Genomic DNA, 26,886 nt, shown 5'->3' on the forward strand with positions numbered 1-26,886 from the left:
GGGGGGGGGGGGGGGAGGATGGTGATACAGTTTGTGCAGTAAGGTTAGGCGAACTAAATGGCGTCGACAGGATAGTGGTTCCAACTGGGCACGTTGTCTTAATGCTATGACACTGGTGAAGCGTGAATAATCTGATAAGATGAAGGGAACAGCACGGTTTTGCAGGGATTCAATGTTGTTTATGACGTATGCTTGTTGAGGGTCCCATATGGTAGAAGCGTACTCAAATTTCGGGCGGATTAGCGTGATGTAAGCAAGTGTTTTTAAGTGTGAAGGCGCGTGTTTGAGATTACGCCTAAGAAGGCCGAGTGCGCGATTTGCTGATGCTAACATTGTGTTAATATGGTAATGCCAAGTTAGGTCACACTGAAAGTGAACTAGGTACTTGTAAGTTGTTGTAAGTTCTACGCTATCGCTATTGAGGAAGTATGCTGCAGAAATTCGAGTGGAACGGCTAGTAAACGAAATTAACTTTGTTTTAGATGCATTTAGAGACATTCTTACATGCCATAATGAGGTTTGGAGTCGTGTTGCGACGTACCCTCTAGACCAATCCGGATTTTCTCGACGGGGCTTGATACCGGGTTCTCCGCTGAACGGCAGCCTTAACGCTGTCGCGTTATTAGCGTCCTGTGTTGCGTTCCATTCATTTTTACCGTGGATTTTTTTCTTGTTTTTGTTTACCGATTAACAGGCACCGTATTCACGAAGCTTCTCTTTCACAAGAACGTTCCTTGATTGGTGGACGCACGAACGCTGGTCAGTACTGCAGCCTGTGACGCCGGTCTATCACAAGCCGCGTTTGCGCAAGAGAAGATGCGCTTTGTTTTCCCGTAAACAGTATACACTTGAGTACGGACAAGTTTGAGTAAAAAATCCGCAGACAGCAGCTTGACAGTTCCTAAATCCCGTGTCACGGCAGCAGCAGGGCGGAAAAAACATGGGCGCAAGTTTTACGGGTCTGAAGCCCACGCGTTGCAATTCACGGATGTGGGCGCTGTTGCAGAGCGTTCGGACGAAGTCACGGCGTTCACGAAAGGCGGATTGCCAATGACGGTACGCTTGCTTCTCCGGGGCACTTTCTTCTTGAATTATAGCGATAAAGTGTGTGTGTGTGTGTGGTTAGGGGGGGATGATTTGAATGACTGTTTTGTAGCAGGCCTGCCAATCTTGTTTGTAAGACATGTAATATTGTGCAAACACTGTCACGAGCCGTGTATACTTAGCACATTCAAACTGCGGGCGGTGACTGCGATAGAGCCGCGGTGGTCGCGCTGCGCTTACCGTTCTTGACGACCATGGTCATGCAGACGTCGTACGCCTGATCAGAGGGGCACGTCTTGAGGTAGCCGTCGTGGCAGTCCTCGTTGTTGGCCACTCGGCACTGGTAGCACCGGAACGATGGCTCCGTTGCTCGTGACCCTGCGTGCATCCGAGGAGTGTAAGTAAAGGAACATTGCCAAAATCAATCAGTCAGTCAGTAAACCAGTCACTCGATTGACTTTGACCTGGCCTATTTTGAAGGCCAAGGGAAAAGTATAATTTTCTCTGGAATGCGCATCTTGGATTAGTGTCCTAATAAGCGGCGACTCCTGTGGCAGTTATTTCGGCCCTTTACATCGAAAGGACGCTCCAAAAAGGTAGCAGACGGCCTTGCAAAGTACTTCGCGTGGGGAAGCTCCGCTTAGAAGGGTCAGGGTTCGGGCTAGTGGGTAGTCAGCATGAGGATCCATAGCGCACAATATTCAAGGGACACAACACGAGCGCTAAACTTCCACTGAACGATCTTTATTTGGCGTTGACAGCCTTATAAAGATCACGTACTGTACAGGTATAGACGACTAACAACGATTATCTTGTCAAGGAATGGGAAGAAAAAGCACAGCAAAAACCACCAATCAGTGAGCACGTTTCACACTATCGCCCGCTGCCTTGAATATAAGAAAGCTATGTCTTTGCTTGTTAATGACACCGAAGGATCACTGAAACAATTTTCCAATCCCTCTTTTTCCATCGCCGCAGTTTCAATTATCTCCCTCGTTTTTTTATTGCTATTTTTTCCTAACACTGAACCCTACCCGAACTTAGGCGCGCACTTGTGACCACGGCAGTGACGAGCCAAATTACCTGGCCCCTCATCTCTGACGTTTCTGTGGTGCTCGCTGAGTCGCTTATTCAGGCACCGGCCTGTCTGTCCGATATACAACTTGCCACACGAAAGCGGCAACCTGTATACAACGTTGTCGGTGCAAATTAAAAAGGGGTTCTGATGCCGTACAGAGCAGGCCTTCCTATCCTGCTCGTCTGGGAATGTGTCCTTACACATGCGGGACAATTTTTCTGAGGCTGACATGCAAATGTTAACTCCAATTTTCTCTCCAGTCTTCTTGAGGCCGTGGGAAAGCCTGTGAATATAAGGCATTACTTCAATTTTGTTGGGACCTTCTTCTTTATCTGTCAACTTGTGTTTTTTCTTTGCCTGCGCATGCTTTCTGTTACTCCGACTACGAGGTGCCTCGGGTAACCCACTTCCTGAAGGGGATCAACCTGATTACTGAAAGTTGTTGTCATTAGGCAGGTGCATGACTTATTGACTGCATTAGACAGTCATGTTTTTACTACTCCTCTCTTAATCAACTTCTTATGTGACGACGTAAACGGTAAGAGAGCCTTATTCCCTCTAGGCTCATACATCCAGCAAACTCGACTCGAAGAAACTAGATTTAAAACTAAAACTAAACTAGTTTTAAAGCTAGTTTCTGTTAGTTTTAAAACTAGTTTAGTTTTAGTTTTAAAACTAGTTTGTTAGTTTTAAAACTCGTTTCTGTTAGTTTTAAACCTAGTTTCTTCGAGTCGAGTTTGCTGGATGTATGAGCCTAGAGGGAAGAAGACACTCTTACCGTTTACCTCGGCACATACGAAGTTGGTTAAGAGAGGAGTAGTAAAAACATGGCTGTCTAATGCAGTCAATAAGTCATGCACCTGCCTAATGACAACAAGTTTCAGTAATCAGGTTGATCGCCTTCAAGAAGCGGGTTACCCGAGGTACCTCATCCTAAACTAAAAAAAAAAAAAGACAGTTGTGCATCACAGGCCGCGTGCGTTTTACTATTCTGTAGTGGTGGAATAATGCTGTGCTAGGAGCCACGCAGCTGCAAGCCTACATTTAGCCCACTTTGACCTAACGCCGAAGGCATAACACAAGTTGAGTACAAGCTCCACTGGACAGACCGTGCAAAGCACCCTCAATGTCGAAAGGCAATGCCTTCTAAGGCAAGGCTGACCTCAGCTTTATTGCCTGAGAAAGCGCTGTGAAGAAGATCAACATGTTTGAGTTTCAGCTTGTTTATTTCTGCTGCAAAGCGTAGAGGGCCTCAACAAAATAATAATAATAAAAAAAACTCCCGAGGACAACAGCGTGCGGAAACACAGACACCATTGGCCGTTTAGAAAAGAATGGATATATGAACCAAAGCCATAATTCACAATCCAATGATGAGCGGTGTTTCAGTTACAGAAAACTCTTTGTAACACAGAGTAAAAACGCATGTAACACAAGCACAATTACGAAACAAAATGCAACGCATGAGCTGAACACAAATTTTGAGCGGTCTTTAACAAATGACGACCGCATATAATGGTGCAGTCGAACCCGGATATATCAAACTTGGAGAGAATCTGCGAAATAGTTGGATGCATAAAAAATGGCAATAGATAAGATTATTTATAATCTAGACGCGCGAATACATTGCACCCACGCTAATGACGCGCTTCTTGCAGTGACGTGCCGCCCGCTGCCGTGCTGGCAACGCACCGCTTGCTAGGCGTTGCGAAGTCCAACCTGCTTCGCATCAAAGTCGTTTCGAATGTTGCTTTGGATCTAGCCACTGCCTATCGTAAGATGCCTAATTCTCTTACCAGTCTATATGTATAGAATAATCGCTGATTAAAAAATTAGAGGACTCTTAAGAATATATGCAACTTGAATGCGTTGTCCCTTTTATATTTTTATTTCCTTTTTATTTTTTAGTTAAAAATTTTCTCTTCCTTTATAATGACATACCTGCCCATTAGCATACAGCCGTAGAAGGCAACTGATGTACTAGGCCCAACTTTGTTCGCCAAGAAGCAACGCGGTTTCGTGGCCCATGTGTTGCGTGCTCGCCTCGCAATCCTCAAGTACCTGGTTTCAGTTTCCCGCGCCTTTGGAAGTAGTTTTATTTTTCTTTGATACCACGTAGACGTCATCTGAGATTTTTGTGACCACTGCTGCTAGTCAACGCCGACGCGGAGTTTCGCTGCCGATGAGCCATAAAATGATGCATTTGGTTGCCGCAGCTCCTTCAGCAGCGAAGCATGCTATGCGGGGGCCGCCGCTAGGCTTTGGTGAGTTAGGTTGTCTTATTTATTTACATTCACATACTGCCAATGCCATCCGGGATTATTGCAGGAAAGGCACATATAAGTTTTACAGGTATACATATAGTGCACTGAAATAGGCCAGGTTTGGCAAAATGTTAGCAAGGTGGAAAGTTGGGCGAGTTGAATCTTATTCATGATGAAGTTAGCGCCAAAAACGAGTACCAAAGTAGGAGAGAAGACACAACACAACAGCGCTCGTGTTGTGTCTTCTCTCCTACTTTGGTCCTCGTTTTTGGCGCTAACTTCATCATGAAAATGTTAGCCTTATTCACCGCATGACAGTGACGTGGAGAAGGTCACGTGGCTCTTGCGCCATGGTGTGACGTGCGCTTGGGGGCGTTGCTTTGCGCGCGCGCTTTTCGAAAGCGCTCGTTTCTAGCGCGAGATGGTCAACATTTGTTGAGTCACAGCACCGAGGGTAATCGCGTTTTCAGGATTATAAAAAATGATACGCTATTAATAACGGCTAGCTGCAAATCTCTGAGTGCAAAGGGCGCCTAATTGCAGCACTTAGAAAGTTAATTATTAGAAATTAGTTAACCAGCTTATTAGTTAACCGTATCACCTATTTTCTGATGTCCGCCAACATTGGTATCTTTGTACCGCAGAAGCAGTCTTTGTACTCCAGAAGGCATTCTTTTTTTACTTAGTGGCTGGCTTTCCTAAAACGCCTTGTATAAATCGTACTGCACGGTTTTTTTTTATGGATTCAAGAGATTCATTAAGGTTGGTTTGATAGGGTCCCAGATAGAGCATACATATATGAGTTCAGGCCGAGAGTAGAGTTAAATAGTGGGTCATTTTTACAGAATATGGAGCAAGTCGCAGGTTTCGTTTTAGAGAGCCAAGGAAACGATTAGTTTCATTGGTTGAATTCACAACACGGGCGGTCCGAAAGAGATCGTATGTGTTGAGCTGATTCCTGTCGGTATTCATACGAAGATGCATGTGTACCGCAGTACCGTATAGGGTTTAGTTCGGTGCAGGATATGATTTACAAGGATGAGATCAGATTAGCGACGTCTTAATAACCTTTAAAGACATCAGCCTGTTAGCGCACCAATTAGTTATTCTACGGTACATGAAAAAATCGTCGGTGAACAACCGAATAGCAGCAGGTGGAATATTTGTGACATCGATAATGCAAATTAGGAATACTAGAGTTCATAGGCAGTGTCTTGCGGTACGCCTGCGGTTAGGCTGAGAAAAAGCCAATAGTCTGAAAAAACTTGATGATGTGTGAGCAAATGACATGTTCGAATCATTTAGAGCGAACGCTAATTATAGAAATATGACGGCAGTGCAGTGTTTGTTTGATGAAGGAGAGCGCTTTTCGTGCACTGGAATGATCGTTGCTACTTTCCAGTTATGAGGTACAATACCGTCGTACAATGATTGCTTGAAGATACGGGAAAGAAAAATAGCTGCAGCGTTTGTAGTATTCCTAAGGAGTTGTACATTAATTCCAACGATGCCAGCTGACAGTGTTAGTTTCAGGGAATTAATTAATGCTGTAATTTCGTTAAGAAAGAAATAACTCTGTGGCATGAGTGGATGTTTGAAATGAGGATAGTTAGGCATGTTGCCCTCGGGCTCATTAGTAAAAGTAGACGAAAATGGAGAGCTAAGCGTGTCGACCACGCTGCGCTGTCTAAATTGGGCGAAGCGCGTTTGTCGCACAGCGATATTGGCGGAATCGGCTTTGTGTTTATGGCTTTCCAAAACTTTCTGGCGTTATGGGAAGCATAGTTTGTAAGGTTCAGGGAAAATGCAGAACTGCTTAAGCTTCTGCTGCGTGAGGTGAAGCTTTTTTCAGCAGTGTGGTACTTTTCCCATGCGCGGGCGTCGTTGCAGCGTTAACAGCCTTTCTTGCCATCGTTTTTCCTTGAATTTTTCTAAGATAAAATTTTTTTGTGCTACTAATCCATTATGAAAACTAGTTTTAAACTGGAGATAATATTGTGGCTATCAAGAACTATTACTTTTCCAAGAACTTTGAAAGAAACGGGTAATATGAATAGGTCTGTAGTAGGTGATATTATTGCGACCACCTTTTTTTAAACAGGGGCATTGCTCTAGCTAGTGGCACTCGCAAGGGAAACGTGGCGGATTTATGACAGTGGTTGAAATATGGGTCAAGAACTGCGAAATCACGTCTATAACATACTTAAAAAGCGAAGTCTGGACTCCACTCGCGTCATGCGATGTGCTATCGTATAGTAGTTCCCTGAATACGGATAGAATTTTTTTGTTGTTAAGTGCAGCAAGGAAAACACGAGGAAGGTATTTCAAACGAAGCAATTCCATCGCTTCCGCGTTATATTCGACCCCGAGTTATCAGCGAATGAATGAAATCAATGAAGCATTGCTAAGTCAGATCCACTTTTCTCGGCATCATTGCCTGTTGAAAACAAGGAAAACACGAGGAAAGTATTTCAAACGAAGAAATTCCATCAATTCCGTGTTATATTCGAGTTATCAGCGAATGAATGAAATCAGTGAATGCATTATCTAAGTTGGATCCGCTTTTCTCACCACCATTGCCTTTTAAATTATAATTTTTTGTTGTACTTGAATAATGTATGGGTTTGGAAAGCTGCTTCCATGTGATATCAGTACGGCCACCGCTACTTTCGTAAGAATCGGCGTAGTAAAGCACTTAGCAGTTCTAATATTGCTGTTTAATTTGTTGCGATACGTTTTGTATTGTAACCAGTAGGAAGGCTCCCTCGTTTGACAAATGTCCAGTAAAGTTTATTGTTATCTCCATGGTTTTCTGATTGTTTTCCGCTCGGTTACTTTCTTATAGGAAAAATGTTTTTGTGCCGTAAAGTTATGTAAAAAATTGTTATATGCATTATTAGGTCACGTTATAGAAAAGGCCTCACCCCATGTCTCAATTTCATCTGCTGCGCGAAAGTGGTCAAGTCTGTCTTGTGTGATTATTTGGTGGTATTAAATGTGAGGGAGCGACGTCTTCCCATAACGGTAAGTTATATTTAGCAAATAACACCGGTTTTATTGAATTGTACATCAAAATTAGTGATAAAATGACCAAGTAGTGTTTCCGCGCTGGAGATAATGCGAATGGGTTCTGTAATTACATTTGAGTAGCCATTTGAAGACAGAAATATTTCAGAATTCTAATGGTATATCAAATTCTTTGAGTTTTAGTAAGTATAGGGGGTTACTCCAGGGAAATATCCGGGCATCATATGTTCAGTACAGTCAACGGCGAATCTTCAGTTCCGAACTACTCGGAGCCGGCGCAAACAGAAGTGCTTGACAGATGTCACGTCGAACGTCAGTGAAAGTAAGGGTTCTCTTCCTTCCGTTTCTAACTGCATTTTCATCCCCAGGTGGTCGAAATTTCCGGAGCCCTTCACTACGGCGTCCCTCATAGCCTGAGTTGCTTCGCGACGTTAAACCCCAATAAACCAAACCAAACCTAACTGCATTTTCGCCGCAGTCAGCAGGGATGGCGATGACGACATTTCGACGACATGGCTCGTCACACCATCTTACCCTGCCGTCCCCGACTACGTCTCTTTTTGGATCGGTGGGATTTGCCATTTGCTATTATATAAACCACTTGCAGAAATACGCATTGAGCTTTGCACAACGAAAGGGGCGTCCGAAATGAGGCTTTCAGGATTTGTGAAAAACGGACGGTGCAAAATTCACGAAAACTTTTTTTGTACGCATGGGTTATGTGACGAGGCGGCCACAGAGTGAGATGAGAATTACTGGCGTCTGTCTCCTGATTAACTAAAATCAATCTGTAAACTTTGCCCGTCCTGTGTACTTCTTTCTTTCTGTTTCCTCGTTTTTGTAGTGCTGAAAAAAACTTCTTCAAGAAACCGGTATTCCAAGACTATTCCATTTAGTATATGATTGTTATAGCGTGCCACTGTTGCGAGGCATTTGCCTCCAAATTTTCAACTCTATCCGCGTAATTACACATGCAAGGCGGTGCCGATCGGCTCTAAGATCCTCCCGTTGTGACGTATCTGTTGGGCATGCGTTTCGAGTGCCAACAGCGCAGAGCAACAGGTTTAGCAGATAACTGCTTCATTTCACTCTGGGCTGGCGGAATAAAAGATACACCTTATGCAACAGCTGTGCGACCCTAGAGAGGAGTGTTGTGCCGCTCGACACCGCCTTGTGTGCGTAAGGGTGGTGGTGATTGTGGCGGTGGTTGCGTTGCCGGGGTTAGCCTTGCACTGTCGATGTCGCCAGTTGGTGCGCCTGTGTCGCGTAGCGTAAAGAAAAAAAAAAAAAGCTTCTGCCGACGTCTTAAGAGGCCAGCGCGCTCTAAGAATTTAAAAAGTAGCGTTGTTAGTGTGCGTCTACGTAGTTACGCGGGCTGAGTTGGAAATTTGGTTGCGAATATCTGTGAACACGACCGTGCCACGACAATTCTACCGAATGGAGAAGTCTAAAAATACGACTGCCTTCAAGTTACTAATATGAACATGCACGTTAGCTGCCCTGACTGGAATGTTTATTTATTTGAGTCAATTAGGATAAAGCCGGCTACAACTGTGTTCTCACTTTCTGTACGCCTGGTCGGATAGCATAAGTAACTTGCAAAAACGGCATAGGTGCACTGCTCACCGTTTGTTTTATAAAATCCTGAAAGTATTTTTGAACACCTTGTATACAACATCGTGTATAATACAAACGCAGTTCAAAATCACGAAGTGCACGCAGTGGATAAGGAAGGGAGGGGGGTGGGGGGGGGGGGGGGGCTGGAAGGAATCTTTTCTTTTTCAGCCCATGGGCGTACGTGTGGGCATCCAGTACTTGAGAGCAAGCTGTCTGCTTAAGACAGAGCGCGACGCCCGAGGAGCCAGGCGGAGGTAGACCAAGAGCGAAGCAGGAAGAGCGATAGCGCCAAATGAGGCGACAAATCACCGCATGGATCCGGCAGCCTTTTTGCGGGTGGCCTTCCTCTTTCGCTGTTTCTTATTCCCCGATATATGCCTATTCCCGGCATGTCTACACTATGCGCCTCACCCGCGAGCCGCTTCTCTCTTCCGGTTACTTTTCCTCCTTTTTCTTCTTTTTCATCTTTTTTTTCCCCTTCTTTTTCTCATCGACCGACGGGCGGGTGGCGGCGTCGGCCAGCGTACTGCCTAATGAACGACCGCTGTCCACTCGATGTTCGCAGCGCGCTCCTATACGAGAAACAGTGTGTCCCCCGCGTGCCAAGTGACACCACGGGGCGATCCGGGCATTCTTGGGCAGACCGCAGTGGGGCGCACCGTTCTCTCCCCTACTTCGCCGCACCCCTCGCGGTGCATCCCCCTCCCCCGGCTCACTCCATCGACTCGACGCGCTTCACTGGTTTGCCCTCTTCCCTCCTTTCCTTCGAAAACGACAGTCGTCAGTGTGTGACTGAAATTCAGGTGCGCTATGCTTACCAAAAGCGTGAATCCTTGAAGAGGGGGACAAAGGACAAAAAAAAGGAAACAACACCGTGACACGAATCCAACATTTATACGAGAGGGTCATTCTTAATTATCGCCACTACCAGCAGTATTATTATCGCCGTGCCAGGTTAAGTCAACTGCGAGGGAAAGCCCTCTCCCACTGAACCCTGGCCAGCTCTGTGTCGCGAGCGAGCCACGGCCGAACTGTTATATTCAGCATCAGGATTTTATTGTATGGCTTTAGCGGTGATTACGAAATGTGATATACTGATGGAGGTCCCATCACAGATGAGCGATTGCAGGGGACCTGCTATAAAGAATAATAATGAAAGTGCACAGACGCAACAAATAAAACAGACAGCAAAAGTTCATCAGAATATATTAAGCAGTTACACTACACTTATACGAACATCTTTAATAATTAGAATATATTGCATGCTAGTTAGTACATTTTAGAATATGATATATAAAATGGCTAGGTAATATACCGTGCGTTCCAAATTACTCAATACAAATTTTACTTTTGAAAGCCGGGAAAGATATGTGAGTGCGGTCTGTGCACGTTGATTGTACAGCGAGGCGGACATTAATTACGTACTAGAGTGGAATGAAAAGGTCATGAACTAAAATTGACTAATAAACTGTTTATTTTATTTTATTTAGGATGCAAGTGCATATAGGGAAATTAAAGACCGTCAAAATCGAAGGCCAGCCCAGTTTTTAAAATTTCGTAGTTTGCATTGTGGTTTTAGATATCTACGGTGAAAAATACGCTATTTAAAACTCGCTAAGTTGGCTTTCCCATGTCGCACATTGACCATATGGCGTTCGTCATGCAATTAGTGTGTTTTTATGACGTGGAAGATGTTGACTTTGTTTCCGTGACGACAGCACGCGCAGCGACACCACTTAATAATTGCGAAACTTGGAAAAGACACCTAACAGGTTTTTAGGTTTTGAAAACCGTCTTTCTCACGCTAGGTATCTCCAGCCACAAGGTGGATTCAGAAATTCTAAAAACTAGGCTCGCCTTCTCATATGACGGCTTCCAATTTCACAGTATAAACTTGCGCCCTAATAATACTTCTTTAAAATGACTATTTATTGCACTCGATGAAGTAAATGATGTCCGCCTCGCCACATAATCAAGCTGCATGCACTGTCCACACTGTCGCATCTGTAATAGCTTTCTCGTACTGTCCTCAATATGATTTGAAATAATTTGGTGAACCACCAAGTTTCAACAGACGAGTACTAGTGGGATGCTCTTCGTCGCAAAAAACATCCGTGAGCTGCCGCCGTTCGCAGCTTCAGAGTGCCTGCCAAATGCTCCCCAACCTATTATGTTCTTCAAAAGCCCTTTTCACTGTCCGGAACTGCCATTGCTACTTCACCTAGGTGGTTGCACTCCCCACGCTACTTAAGATCTCTCTCTCTCGTAAGCGGCTATTTCCTTCTCCGATTGTCGAATATTATTTTGGTCTTTCCCACTAGCAGCCTACCACAGTACTTTAGGCCCTGCAGTTATGCGCTGTAACCAGTCTCCGAAGTTACTTGGCAGGGTAATGTCATCAGCAGATCAGAGGTTGCTGAGGTGTTCTTATTAACTTTTATACACCTTGTTATTGCCAATACAATAAGCATTTCTAGTAAAACATTTCTCATTAATGCGCCTTAAAGCAGAGGCGATGACAAGATCGCGATGTGAGGATATTCCCCAACAAGCCGAGCGACGTCGTAAGTAGTTGCAAAAATTTGCCCCATGTTCTAATATCTCCGGTGTGTGTGCTCCAGTGCATGTCTGAGTCTAGTTAAAATTGCCCGCTTATATCTAATGCGGCAGGGCGTCTTGCTTAGTACTTAAGTCTCTCTGTAATCAATTTTAAAGTAGGCAAAACATCGTAATTGGCATCGGTCATGCTCCCAATGTGCCCTTTACGAGGTTCACCGAACAAGAGCGGAGGAAAGAGCACATGGCCACGACTATCTTGGCCGAACATGAGTGCCCCGCGCATCGCTTGATAACTCACGCTCGAAAACCCCAGTGCTGTATCCGGTGTCGACCTCCGCAGTGGACGCCGGCGCTGTAGCATATGGTGCGGCGACGTCGTGCTTGTAACATGCTACAAATGGCCCCCCAGAAACTCGCGGGGACACCAGCAGTGCAAAACTGCTGCGCCTTGCTGATAGGACTGCCCGTGTTGCAAAACGAGGCCTCGATGCAAGGCCCCGACGCGGGCTCCCATTCTCTCTCAGTCCTGTCCCAAGTCCCACATTCTGGTAAGAGATACTGTTGCGAACTAATGAGGATTGAGTCGCTCATTCTTCGAAGGGTAGTCGGGGCTATAGTGCGCGGTGACTCTGTAATGTCTGAGAGGTTGGATGCGAATGTGAGGCCTGGGCTGGGGGTCTCTTCCATTTCCAACCAGACCCGGCGAATGACACTGCCCACTGGCTGCCAGCCCTGATCTTGACGTTACAGGCGGCAGTTACCAGTGATAATTAATCAAAATAATGAATGGAGAAACGAATCGTTACTTAATATAGCCCCGGGATTTTATTGGTTGACATGCCTGCAGCTTCTACTCTTACGGTGCCTCTTCAAGAAGTTTTTCCTTTGAATGTTTTTCCTTGGGAATGTTTAAGCCGGCAACTAGTGGAAAAAATTTCCCCTCATTTGTTTAGGGGAAACCTACAATAGACCACAGTTTCATCATTAGCCTGTTTGAAGCGCGGTGGTTGGTGGAAATGACACAGCAGTGATAAAAAATTGTACCGGATACGAAAACTGTTTAGTGCAGTATTCTTGCGTGCAATTTTGTACGCCACATTGTTTTTTCTTCTTCTTTGGAAGTGCATTGTTGTAAAATACTCTTACGTGTAATACGCCTGCTTTATGAATACAAACGACTAGCCGGCTGTGATGCCATCACTCTAATGCTAACGCATACAAATTCGGCGCTTCAAAAGACCACCGACACAGCGAGGACAAATACAGAGCACACGGGACGAGCTCAGCGCTTTTCCTGGTCTTTCCGGTGTTTTCGCTGACATGATATCATGCCCATTACCTCTATAGCGACCAAATAGACCGCCCTTCTTCTTTGACAGCCGTGTCGCAAAAGCCTGGGTGCTCGTAGCCGTTTAAGAGTTCTGATACAAGATCGCTGGACTGAGAAAGTACCCGGTACCTCGGCGTGACTACTTCCTCGATTCGCAATCTTCGCTATACAACAGTGCACATCGCCGTGCTCTTATTGTCCAAGTTTCTCGTGAGAGCATGCTGTGGCGCCGGTACACATACACCACACGTGCGCAGCCATAATGGAACTCGGCATCCCTCTCTCCTTCCTGCGGGCGTGTGCGCGGCTTCGGCTGTATCGCTTGCGGTGGCGTGTTCTTTCCCGACCAAGAAAATTGGCCTTGTTATCGGGTATGGCTGCGGAGCAGTGCTTGGGCCGCCCATTCTCCACCCTCGTCCCCAATTTGGCCGAGTGCGGACCTACTTCGAGCAGCTAGGCCGCAGAATCTCATATTGCTTGGATTGCAAGGATGGCGTCGGTGGAGGGCGCGCGCTGCAGACCGTCCACAAACGATAAAGTCCCGCGCGTTTCGGGGCAAAAGATTCCTTGGGACCGCTGGCTGAGGCCTCCTCCGAAGCGACTTACATAAGCGCGCATTCTGCGCTGCGTCAAGCCTGCGATGAAAGCGCGTCTCTTCAGAACAACTCAGCGACGGCTAACGGTGACCACATACAGAAGGTACAACGCGAACGAGTCCGGTCCAGGTCATATGTCTTTCTCCGTCTCTCTCTGCCAAGATCTATATATAAACCAACTCGTCTACTTATTCGCTGAACGACATAAGCCATACTGCGAATCTCACGCTGTTTAAAACAATGCACTTCACGTCAAGCGCAGATGTCCCGTGCAGTTGTCACCCCCGTTTAAATCAGTGCTATTGCATTTTAACCCCTCTAACGCGCCAGAGGAACGGTAGTATAAAGGCCGTTGGCACCAAAGTTGGCATCTGTTCAATGGTAAAAGGATCCCGTGATAACGAGCAAGGCCACTAGTAAATTATCGCCAGCGAGGGGCATATGCAAGGACTTAAGTTGCTGCGCCTGTACGGGCAGTAAAGCCGCATCTGGTCGTCTTCCGTTAACTGTTTGCTGCTGGATATGGTTGCATGGAAATAGACGGGAGCCCTTACTGTATGCTCCTTACATGCAGGTTGCATGTTGTGTTACAATGATAAGAGTTTCTCTCAGTCCACTTCTTTGCGACCACTTATTTCTTTCTCCGTTGTTGTCCGTACTCGGGGAATACGCCCACCCAGCTTCGAAGTCGGTCTGGTTGTTTAGCTGGGCGACTCCTCCTCGAAGCATGACGTGCGCAAAGGCGGCTCGTTTCAAGTGTGATGCAGGCTGGTAGTGAGAGCAACACAAGAATGCTCGAGTAGAGTGCGCATGGCAACCGCCTGAAACGTGCTACGTGGTTCAGACTGTTGGCAAAGCTGTCTTAGTTTTAATGGTGTCACCAGGGGAATGCATCAACTTTTGAGTGGCATTTAATTGTTAAGGTTAAACTGATGGTTTTTCCGAGCATATAGACCCGTAGGCCCATATTTAGTTCATTAGGCCCATTTCACTACTTTGCACATGCACCTAGGTGTTTGAACATATCATATCTAAACACATTTTAGTGTTCATTGAGCAGCATCACATTATCAACGCCGAGCAACTCGGTTTCGGCTGAGGACAATACACTCTAACGCAACTATTAGAACCAGTCCACGACCTTAAATCTGTCCTAGATAACCGCTGTTTAATTGACATCTTATTCCTCTACTTTCAATAGCATTTGATCGCGTATCCCACGATAAGCTTCTTCTTAAATTAAAGCTAATACTCAAGAATTACACCATACTGGCGCGGATCGAAGCATATATTTGATATAGATACCGGACTGCTAGCATCGACGACGTACAGGCACCTAAAAAAGTTTTCGAAACAAGGAAAATAAAGAAAATCTTCATCGATTGGTAGCTTAAGCACATCAGGGCGCGTTCTGCACTCTCCCTTATGCGGCCTGCACAAATCACTCTTAAATACCAGGTCATGCCTCTAGGAACCGGAGAAATTCAACTTTTCCGTGATTTCGATGTTGTGAAAGTTTTAGGAGCACCTGTACATTTCTGTTTCGCTCCGGTAGAGGCGGACATTCCAGACGGCTCATTCCTGGGGCCCCTGGCTGCTGTTGCTGGTTTTCATTAATGACATCCCTTTTGACATACGTGGAAAAATACGTTTATTTGCAGAGGCTTGCATAATCTATCACAAGATTTCCAGTCCTGTTGATCAAGTAACGCTAAACTCGTCATTTGCAAAAATACACACCTGATGTTGTACGTGTCAAATGGCCATCAATACAGAAAAACAAAAAAACAAAACAAAAAAAAAACGTGGCAATAACTGTAACTCGGAAGAAAGTGCCCCTAACCTTCTGATATCACATCAGTCATCATTATCTAGGAGCGGTACCTAGATTTAAGTCCTTGGGGGTTATAATACGTCGGACTTTAGTTGGTATCAGCATATAGGTTATATTAAAAATAAAGCTATGCTCAAGCATGGGTATCTCAGAAGAACTCGCTAATCTCCTGCCCGAAATATAGAAGCTATTAGCGCACAAAACATGCATTAAACCGGTATTGGAGTACGCTGCCGTCGTATGGAATTCTTCTACGCTAACAAGTATGGCAAAACTGGAGAACGTTCCAGCTAAATCCACGAGATTAATTTTTAACTGTAATAGCTGGCGTACGTCCCCATATATATTTTGCTGTGTGCATACTTGGGAGAGGTTGGAAACACGACGATGCTATGAGAGAATGAAATTTTTTTATTTGCTGTACAATCATAAAACAGCGATAGACAGAAACTTATTCATACGACCTACAAGTGCGCGTACAACCGGATCATACCACGTACAGCAAGAAGATAAGAGATTTCAGATGCGAAACCAGTGCCTTCAAAAAACTTTTGTTCCCCTGAACAACACGTAACTGGCATGCGGCGGCTAACCAGACTGTTCAATGCTCAACTCTCGTTGAATGCTCGACATTCACTCACATACTTCTAATTCATTGCAGAATGCTTTGCAATCTTCTCTTGTACCTGCGTTTGTGCCTTGTAACCGCGTTTTGTGCATATTTTATTGATCTGTGACCACTTTTGCAGTTACACTTGTTCAAGATTGATTCCCTTGTTTGAGAGCTCGTTTGTTTTCAGGTAACTATTTTAATACAAACTGAGCTGTGCTGAGGGAATCAAGTTGAGTTGGATTCGCTCTTTTCGTCCACTGTGCTTTACTTCAGCGAGTAAATTTTCAACTGTTGGTTCGTTACCTTGCAGTGTATTTGTTCATTTTAAGCTCATGATTACCACTTTTTGTGATTGTCTGCCCACTCCTACCCAAAACCTTGCATAAGGTTGTGAGTACGTGTAAAATATATATTATTTTAAATCACCACCGATTTAGCTTTCTTATAGGGCAGTGAGCTCTGCAGTGCGACACATCTGTAAGTTGGACCCGCTCACGCACGCCCTGATTTCACGCCGCGTCCTTTGTAAGATGCTTGCGTTGTCGGCTCGGAAGTGTTGTTTGTGAGCAAGCGTGTGTTGTCTCCCTTTCGCCGTTTTTTTTTCGCGCCATTGATTTCTCATAAAACGATCGTAGAATAATTTTTTACCCCCCCCCCCCCCCCCCCCCCAATGCCCCGGAGTTGCCACTTAGGTAAACATATGTGCATGTTCTGCTTTCTTTTCCCCTAAGGTTTCAAAACAGTGCATTGAGTCCAGTCTCGCGCTTCTTTTAGCTCTCGCCATCGTAGGCAGAAATTTTATGAACTTTGTTGCTTAATTCATACTAAACAGCTTCTATTGGCCAGCTTCCTTCCAGCCCAGAAGGGAAGCTTTCCCTCCTGGGCTGGAAATTTCAAGATAATTATGTAATTGAAAGATGTTCCTCCGTACGAAATTTCAGAATTTCACTTTCTTATCCATGTGGTGCCACTGACGTCGAAGCAAACTAAAAAAATGGCGCACCTCACGAACGCACGATTAAGTTAGCGTGCCGTGACTGAAAATCTAAAGAACGGTTTTTTAATATCAGCACGCACGGTGGAATGAGTGCTGTTTTTGGGGAAGCCTGCGTTGTCTTTAGCGCTAATAGGCCAGACACATCCAATAATATAGACAAGCATCGTAGTGGACTCCATATCCGCATTCACTCCCGAGTTAATGAGGATACCCGCTACCAAGAGAGGGTGGTCGCATACATAGTTGGTATATCAAGAAAGTGTGATCCAATTGGGTCAGCCGCCGCGGTGGCTCAGCGGTTACGGTGCTCGGCTGCTGGCCCGAAAGACGCGGGTTCGATCCCGGCCGCGGCGGCTAGAATTTCTTTGGAGGAGAAATTCTAGAGGCCCGTGTACTGTGCGATGTCAGTGCACGTTAAAGAACCCCAGGTGGTCGAAATTTCCGGAGCCCTTCACTACGGCGTCTCTCATAGCCTTAGTCGCTTTGGGACGTTAAACCCCATAAACCAAACCAAACCATCCAATTGGGTCAAGGGGCGGGGGTGCTGCTTATATTGAAATGCAGTATGTACCCATGAGAAAGTGGACGTTCGAAAACTTTTAGTTTAATATAACATTATTCAGTTGCTTTGCTTTCTAAAACCGTTACAACAAAAGGGGCAAAGATAATAAAATCCGCTCGTACGAGTGGAGAAGGCTTTCATGTTCTGAACGCCGAAAAATAGGATTAAAAAAGACTCGACATGCAGTGTTGCGTGCACTGCACAGGAGCTTTGTGGCCTCCATTATATAAAAATGTCGAGAGAAAGGAATAGCCCCGTAAAAAAAAAAAAAACACCTTTGACGAAAGGCTGCTTGCATCGTTTATGAGCACGCTGCTGCAGTGTACCGGCTCAATGACACGATCTGCGCTTGATGTCTAATTTGCGTACCTAGCTTATGACGAAGCGCTTAAGCGCGAAGCTCCAAAAATACTTCTGATGATAATAGGCCTTTTTAAGCATAGTAAGGGCCAAACAAAGGCAGCTGTTAAATTGGCACTGGCACGAAGAATTGAATTGGGCTTGTAATCCTTTCGTGGTATACCTTCTTACGTAGTGTTTTCGATCTGGTTGCTGTCGTCATACAGCCTGAGGTTTGGCACACCTTTGAAGAAAATGAAAATGAGAACAGGAAGCGGTGCTCGCCTAAATTAAAGACAAGTTTATACTTGAAAGGAGCTCGTTAGGAACCAACACAGCCTAGGACGGACGCTCTTCATATGCTAGTATAAGGCGGGTGCATTGGAGTCTAAGGCTGTCCTCAAACGCGACTGGACCTTGTCAGAGAAGTCACGCAAACGATAGAGTATTTTTACTGATGTAAAAACCTACCCGGAAAGACCATGCTTCGAAAGTGTGAACAGAATGCACGCCAACTGGTCATTCTATATGAGTACGAATCAATCGCAATGTAACAGCTGTTTTAAAAACTGCCTGCTTTGGATAAACTGACCTGCTGCCGTTGAAAATGCCGCCCCTTTTCTGATCGTAAGGATGGCAGTTCCAAACCTTAAAAAGAAAAAAGAAAAGAGGGAGGGGCGCCTGGGCTTTGACGGGAAGAAAAAAAAAATACCAAGAGGCATGCGTTGAGCGCTGGGCTTCGTCCACACGCTTCCTTCATCTCACAAACAACGGTCTTTCAGGAACTTACAGGCGCCTATGAACACGAAGACGTCCGCGTTCACGATCAATCACGGCCTCTCTCGGGAAACGGCTCCAATTCCGTCGAACCTGCTGTGGCGCCAAATCGGAAAACAAAGCGATGCTGCTAAGGAAGGCAGGAAGGAAGGATCCTCTCTTTTATCCGCTCTCGCGGAAAAAAATATCCACAGGCGCTGTCAGTGTCAGCCGGGAATCTACGGTGGCACATCGCTAAAGCTCTGGCTTCGCACTCTTTGTTTTGAACAGCGGTTGCGATAGAAGTGAACGGATGAGGCGCGCAGGGGCGCTCCGACCGTCATAAGCCCTGGGGGCGACAAAAGCGCTGCGCGCCTTCTCTATACTCGATAAGCGCTTTTCCTGTCTTGGCACTGTCCGTGCATATACGACGAACAGGGCTTCAAATGCTGGGAACGATATTGTCGCGAGCTTAGATGCCGCACTAGCGGTTTCGGGGAAAAAAAAAAACAACACGGTGCAGTTCGCTGTGAGTTGGTTTCGACTCCTCACTGCGTTATCTTTCTTCCGTGTTTTCTCGGCGAGTACGGCAAGGTACTTTAACTTATTTACATATTGTTTCTCCACGACCGCAGGTGGTAATACGTGCTGCGATAAAGCGTAAGAAGGGTGGCGAGGGTATACATACACTTGTTATTAAGGAGTGCGGTAGAACAAAAGATGTTGCCCGCCGTTGCGACCACTAGTGCGCAGTCGATGAAAGTGTGAGTGGGCCAGCGTTTTGTAAAAAACAGTGGTGGTATACAGCATCTAACAGAAACGCGTTTTTTTTTTTCTTTCAACTCATGAAATAGCGCTTACATCAGACGCGCTTAAAGCTCACAAGAAAAGCGCAGGGCATTGGTGTTCTCAACAGCCCCTCAGAGTTCAACGCCCCGCCGGAGAGATTAATTCTGATGGAAAGGGAGAACAGAGGGAGTGGAAGGGAACGCTGCATGCTTAGTCGGATTCTGGCACGTATCGAAGAGCAGCGACACGTGGTAAGAAGCACCTTTTTTCCATCATTACATTCATCTATGGCTGACAAGATGGCGTCGCGGCGGAGGGATTGTTAGAAGAGCCAGTAGCCGCCGATTTAAGCCTGAATGAGTGGCGAAAAAAAAAAGAAGTGGGACCATGGTTCTTTCCGACCAGTGAGACAGGAGCGCTCCCTGTAAAATCAGACGCAATGGGATTTGAACCGCCATAAGCTTTACGCACCCTGCAGTCCGGCCCGTGATAACTTTCTTACAACAATCACTTTGCAAAATGTTATCAGCACTCTGCAAAGATGTAGAAACCTGTTGAAGTGTTCTGCGCGCGCATAGGCGATAGCAGTGGCCACGCGGCGTCCCTGAAATCATGCGGCAACCATTGCGGTAATCGCAGCTCAGTTACGTCATATTCGTTTTATTCATAAGCAAGTGCCACTTGGTTGGTTGGTTTATGGGGTTTAACGTCCCAAAGCGACTAAGGCTATGAGAGACGCCGTAGTGGAGGGCTCCGGAAATTTCGACCACCTGGGGTTCTTTAACGTGCACTGACATCGCACAGTACACGGGCCTCTAGAATTTCTCCTCCAAAGAAATTCAACCGCCGCGGCCGGGATCGAACCCGCGTCTTTCAGGGCCAGCAGCCGAGCACCATAGCCACTGAGCCACCGCGGCGGCAAGTGCCACTTGACGTCCATTCTACTGCTTCATGACTGACGCTTATCTCAAACTACTGCAACGTCTAATGAATATATATTCAGTGCCGGTCCTATATAACAGCGTGGCATGGCCTCCTCGCTGCAGTTTACACTGCGAAAAAGAGAAAATACAGGTGGGTGTTAAATAAACGCTGACAGATGCATGCTTCTTTTCTGTAGGGCGGCTTTTTGGGCTTGTTTCGTAGTACATAGTTTCAAAACACTGTAGCCCAACCAAGGACGAGGACAAAAATGAACAGCAGGAACACCACGAGCGCTTAACTTCCAACAAACTTTATTGTTCTCAAGCAGCACATTTACACGCCAGAAAAAGCACGTAGTCAGTTTTGCACAACATTAACGCGTTCGCAAAAAAGCGAGCTCTTTATCACCGAGAAAGATGGAAGGCGTGCTAACAGATGCGTGATCTGAACTATTTATCCTCTCAGCTTCAATGATTTCTCGTGTTAACCTATCCCTGGTTTTTGCTATGACAACACATTTATCCAGAAAAGCTTTGCATGTTTTTGCCTTGCACGAAATAATATGCTCAACGAGCTTCCCTCCTTTCCTGTCCTTGATATTGCGAGCATGATCCATTAGGCGCTCATTGAGGCACCTTCCTGTCTGTCCTATATATAAGCTAACGCACGATAAGGGAATCTGATACACGACTCCTTCATCGCACGCTGCGTACGGTTTCTGGTGTCTGACTGTGCATCCACGTGGCTTGCTGCTAGTTTTTGGAAGTTTGCACTAGGTATCAAGTTTCTTAGGGGCCGAAAACACCACGGTTGTATTTTTCCTTTGACCTAATCTTTTCAGGTTGTGAGAAATCTTGTGAAGATAAGGCAGTACAACAAGATGCCTCTGTCTGTCGAGACCAGGATGAATTTGCTGGGCCTACCAGCCGCGTAGTAATAAACCTGCGCTGCCATATCACTCGTCACACTCAAAACTTGTTAAAAGATCCATCGTCACTCTTTATTTTCAGAATGCTGTCCGTAAATCATGTACGCAGGTGATGAATGAAAGTTTTCAAGAGCAACCCAAGAGGCTGGCTAAAGCTGGTTACCCCGCGCATCTCCGCGCAGTATCTGTTGCGGAGAAGCTTCTCATGAAGCTGAACCCCGAAAATCAATGTCACCTCTTCCTGGTCTCGATAGACAGAGGCATCTTGTGGTACTGCCTGATCTTCACAAGATTTATCCCAACCTGAAAAGATTAGGTCAAAGGACGAATACAACCGCGGTGTTTTCGGCCCCTAAAAAACTTGATACCTTGTGCAAACGTCGAAAAACTAGCAGCAAGCCACGTGGATGCACACTCAAGCGCCAGAAACCGCACATAGCGTGCGATGAAGGAGTCGTGTATCAGATTCCCTTATCTAGCGGTAGCTTATATATAGGACAGACAGGAAGATGCCTCAATGAGCGCCTAATGGATCGTGCTCGCAATATAAAGAACAGGAAAGGAGGAAGCTCGTTGAGCATATTCTTTCGTGCCAGACAAAAACATGCAAAGCTTTTCTGGATAAATGTGTTGTCATAGCAAAAACCAGGGATAGGTTAACACGAGAAATCATTGAAGCTGAGAAGATAAATAGTTCAGATAACGCATGTGTTAGCTCGCCTTCCATCTTTCTCGGTGATAAAGAGCTCGCTTTTTTGCGAACGCGTTAATGTTGTGCAAAACTGACTACGTACTTTTTCTGGCGTGTAAATGTGCTGCTTGAGAACAATAAAGTTTGTTGGAAGTTAAGCGCTCGTGGTGTTCCTGCTGTTCATTTTTGTCCTTGTCCTTGGTTGGGCTACAGTGTTTTGAAACTTCTTTTCTTAACAGAGCTGGTCGAAATAAAACACCTGTATACTTTGTCGGCGGTTTTCATATTGTCGCGCATGGTTAAAGCGTGAGGGACGGTTTGCAAATATACTTGAATACGTAAGGGGGCCACCTTGTTTGGATTAGTATATTTGCAGTCATGTACGCCTTCACTGATAATTAAACTGAGCGCCATTTATCAAGGCGCTAATCAGCAGCGGCATGCGTGCCACTTGATGGATGCCACTCGCAGACGCTGCCGCTCTTAGCCCCTTCCGTAGTAAGAGTAGGACGTCCGGCGGTCTGTTCGCCTAGCCGATGGATTGATGAGGCCGTCAAGCGCCGTCCTGAGAACTTTCAGTGGTGGCTGATGACGGAGAGTTTGGTGCGCGGTCGTTCTTTTTCATGCGTCATTATTTTTCGCTCGTCAGATGCCTCCCCGCTATCTCCAGCAGCCAGCCGGAACAAGATCGTTCCCGTGACCTTGTTGGGACCCTCGGAGGAGCCTCATCGACCGACCCAAGGCCAGAAACAAACAACAGTGCGGAAGGGGCGGCGCAGTTGTTCAAAGCGATGCCCGCTGCGCCGTGCTTCGAGTGGAAACGCACTTCTATCTCGGGACACGTCGGATATGCAGTGGTCTTCCACCGAGAGCGAAGCGTTTCGTTCCATTCACCTCATCACGGTACCGAAACGACTGGCCGTATCAATATATACAGCGCGCCGACCGCAGCCATGGCGGCGCCTCTTAGGGCGACGTGCCCCAGTACGGTGCCGCCGCGTCCAATTCCAGCTGGGCTTCCGGGGCAGAGGGAAGAGAGCGGACACACGCGGTGGGTGGACGCGTTCGCACTGGGCCGTTTTTGTGAGGCACGGCTTGAGGAGGCGTCGCCATGGCAACCGTGGACACTGGTCCGGACTGCACTGCCATCAAGGCAACGACGCCCGAGGAAAAAGCCGATGGAGCGAATCAACGGCGGCCGGCGTCGTCAGCCGTTCCGCTCCGCCGGGGAAAGCTCTCCCAGATGGCCGGGAAAGAAAATACGTCCCGCTCAATCCCCGCGCTTTATTCCTTTGGCTCCTGTTAGTCCTTTTTTCTTCCTCACGCGGTCCCCTGCCTCCTTGCTTTCGGTGCAACCGCACGGCCGGAGCTAATTCGCGGATCGGGAAGAGGGACGGCGCGGCGTGTTAATAGCGGCTGCGCAATACGGCTGCGCGCCAAGGAGCGCCTCCCCACGTCCCGGGAGATGCTTCCCAGAAAGCACGGACGCGAACAGCGGCTCGCTATGGAGTTTCAGGCGAGAATTCGGCGGTTTCTTTTTTCATTTTCTCATTCTTTGTGCACCACTTCTTCCGGTGTTGGGATTCTGCGACGCAAAGTGTGGGCGCCTCCTCTTGCTCCCACTGCTGTTTGGAGCTCGGGAGTGGGGCTTTCTCGCGCTTAGGGGCTGCTTCGTACAAAGCGGTCTGTTGCAAGATGCATCCCTTCTGGCAAAGCTATTGAGGGATGTGTCAGTAGTAACGTTTGGCTACATTTTGTCTTACGAAGTCGTTAGAGTTTTCTCAAGGGCAAGCGAAAACGGAGCAGTTGCGGTAATCGAGCATAAATTGAGTGCATGTTATAAAGTACTTGCTGACGCACACACAGCCCGGCACACACTTTGTTGCGTGTGTATAACGATGGCCCGTATGCTGTCTCTCGTCTTTTTCTTTTTCCATCAGAGCAAACATAACTGACTAGAAATACGTTCGCAACACTTCATTTTACCTGCTTCCTTGGTGCTTCGAAAAGCTGCTTCGTACTCGAGCCTTTCAAGACCTTTCACCGGTCTGCATTAGGCGATCACGATCAGCCTGGGCTGAAGCATATATCGTTCTTTTTGCAAAGAAAGCAAGAAGAACACAACAAAATGACCAAGCGAAGGAAAACACTTCATGACGCACTTCCTCGAAAGGAGCGACGGAAGCCACACGCTGAAAAGAACGTCTGGCTTTTCGGTCTGAAGAAACTGCACTCGGAATAAGCTGGCAGCAAAACCGTTCGTAAGCGGATTAAACAAAAGAAGCTTTCTCCGCGTGTACTTCATTAAAGCGCCGTCTGATTTTGAGGCCTACACAAGAAAAGAAAAAATGTGAGCCTGTCGGACGTTATCCGAAGTTGGTCTTAATTTTGAGCTTAATATCCTTGCCGATGCACGAAATGAATCATGGCGCCTGAAAATTTTGTTAGCACGTTGGTTGAGAACCTCCTCGCATTTCCTTGCTGATGACGAAAGTTTTACGTCTACGTTCTTATGCCCCCCCCCCATCACCACCTCCCCTCCTGATTTTCGTCTTATTCCCATTCCTTCTTTCGAAGCTTCACCTGGAGAACTCAGTATTTACATTTCAGAAGTAAAAAAAAATGAAAGCACAAACACAACGCTACGGGAAGGGGAAAGGCGCCAAGAGAGAAAGAGAAGGCCTCCTTATAAGAGAAAGGAGATGAAAAATCGGAGTGCTTTCCGAATACATTTCAGTCGGTTTCTCTCCAATTTTCCGCTCTTCCTTGCGCAGAAATGTATGCCTGCGCCTGTTCAAAGTTTGGAAATGTAAACGCTATAAACGCTAGGCAGTCTGTGCCGAAAAGAAAAAGAAAAAAAAATGAACGGGAGGAAACAACAAAATGGAGCGGATGGGTGCCCTTACGCGTAATCGTCAACTGTGAGCAAGCATGACTGCACAGTGGAACGGAGGGAACTGGCGCGTGTGTGCGAGCGTCGCGATAAATTTAACAAAATTGCAATAAGAAAGGCGCTCGACTTTCTTTCCTATCGCACACGGGCCTCCTCCGAGAGCGTGTCGGGCCAGCCCTTTTTTTTTTTTTTCACCGTTCGTTGCGCCTGACGTCCCACCCGAAAATCTCGAACCGACGTGCGCACGCAGCGTGCGGCAACTTAGGAAAGGGGGAAGTAAATAATAAAAAAAGGGGCGAAAGCAAGGAAATCCCAAGTGCTGGCGCCCTTTTGTCACGGCCGCTGTCGTTGTTGTTTGTAAGCTGCGCTATGGAAACAATAATAATACGTGCGCGGTGCTGGCACGGACGGTCTAGAGGAGGAGGCGGCTGGGCGCCGAGCTTCTTTTCATCCCCGCAGCGAGCGCTGCGGGTTGAGTCGAGCGGCGCCTCCCGTGCGGCTAGCCCGAGCTCTGAACCCTGGGCGCCCGCGGCGGCCTATCGTAATAAACGCGGCCCTCTGTCCGCGCCCGCAGCCAAAATTTTGCGGGGAGCGTCAAGCGGCGCCGAGAGTTCGGAAGAGTGCACAACAAAGGCGAGCGCGCCGGGCACACTCGGTTGTTTACAGCGTCATATCCCGCTCCTCTCGACAGCGCGACTCGGCGGTGGAGGCAAAACAAAACGCCGGGAGATCTGCTCGCTCGTGCGCGGCCAAACCGGGCGTGAAAGAAAGAAGCGTGTCGACTTTTCGATTCGACGCCAGGCTTAGTTATTCGCCGGCGCCCGTTTCCGCTCGACGGGTCCTATATCGCGAGTGGCGTGTTGCGAGTGTGTGCGCGCGGGAGCGTTGTTTCCCTCCAGAGCAGTTGTGTTTTTGCAGGGAAGTCGATTTTGGTCCGCGCAGCGCGACAAATGACACCCGCCGAACCGTCGTCGTTGGTGGGCGTGGTATCTGTTAGGCATTTTCCAGCCGCGCTGGAAGCACGCGCCCGAAGCCGAGAATGCGTATACGCTCCGTTCGATGCATTGTGCGCAGCGCTGGACAAACTGCGCTTGATGAAGCTTCGTATCTCCTCTGCGTGTCACTGCTATGCTACTAAGTTCGGGCTAGCCTAAATTATAGACTTTGGAAGAAATGATTGGTTTATGAGGGTTTAACCATGCAAAGCGACTCAGGCTATGAGGGACGCCGTAGTGAAGGGCTCCGGAAATTTCGACCACTTGGGGTTCTTTAATGTGCACTGACATCGCATAATACACGGACCCGTAGAATTTCGTGTTCATTGAAATTTGACCGCCGCGACCGGGATCGAATCCGCGTCTTTCGGGTCCGCAGCCGAGCGCCATAACCACTGAGCCACCGCTGCGGCCCTTTTGGAAGAAATAACAGCACAAAAAAAAAAGACACACACGAAAAGACCGAAAAAGTTCTGCACTATCTTGCCCGTTTACGACTTTTGTTAAACGGTCTTAATTATGGTGAGGGATGGTAAGAATAATTTGCTAAAATCGAAAGACGACTGCCTAGACTTTCATTACTCGGGATGGGGATGACAACCAATGTTGGAAAAAAAAAATGCAAGGGCCTAATTACCAGAAAAATCATTGAAGCCTGCTATCGTGCAGGAAGATCTACGTGTCAGCACGCCCTCACTAATGTTGTCGGAGAAAGCTTGATTTGATTTATTGGGGTTTAATGTCCCAAAGCGACTCAGGCTATGACGGATGCCGTAGTGAGGGGTTCCGGAAATTTCGACCACCTGGGGTTCTTTAACGTGCACTGATATCGCACAGTACAGGGACCTCTAGAATTTCGCCTTCATCGAAATTCGGCCGCCGCGGCAAGGATCGAACCCACGTCTTTCGTGCTAGCAGCCGTGCGCTGTAACCACTAAGCCACCACGGCGGGGCGTTATTTGAGAAAGCGTTTACGCACTTGGCCGGGCTTGCTACGAACTATTAGCATTATTTTCTTTCTTGCATATTGCTTGCGTAATGTTCGACTTT

General features: G+C 46.8%; 1 pseudogene across 1 annotated transcript in view; it reads right to left on the bottom strand.

Moving 5' to 3' along the window:
- LOC149349637 (uncharacterized) overlaps positions 1–26,886 on the bottom strand; it is an 81,253-nt pseudogene that overhangs the window by 9,091 nt on the left and 45,276 nt on the right. The window contains exon 2 of the transcript XR_016290138.1: positions 1,285–1,422. The product of XR_016290138.1 is annotated as an uncharacterized LOC149349637 (transcript). The remainder of the gene's footprint in view (positions 1–1,284; positions 1,423–26,886) is intronic.

This window comes from Amblyomma mixtum, chromosome 3 (genome assembly GCF_055824585.1).
Source record: "Amblyomma mixtum isolate Tamu chromosome 3, ASM5582458v1, whole genome shotgun sequence".
NCBI classification, from domain to species: domain Eukaryota; kingdom Metazoa; phylum Arthropoda; class Arachnida; order Ixodida; family Ixodidae; genus Amblyomma; species Amblyomma mixtum.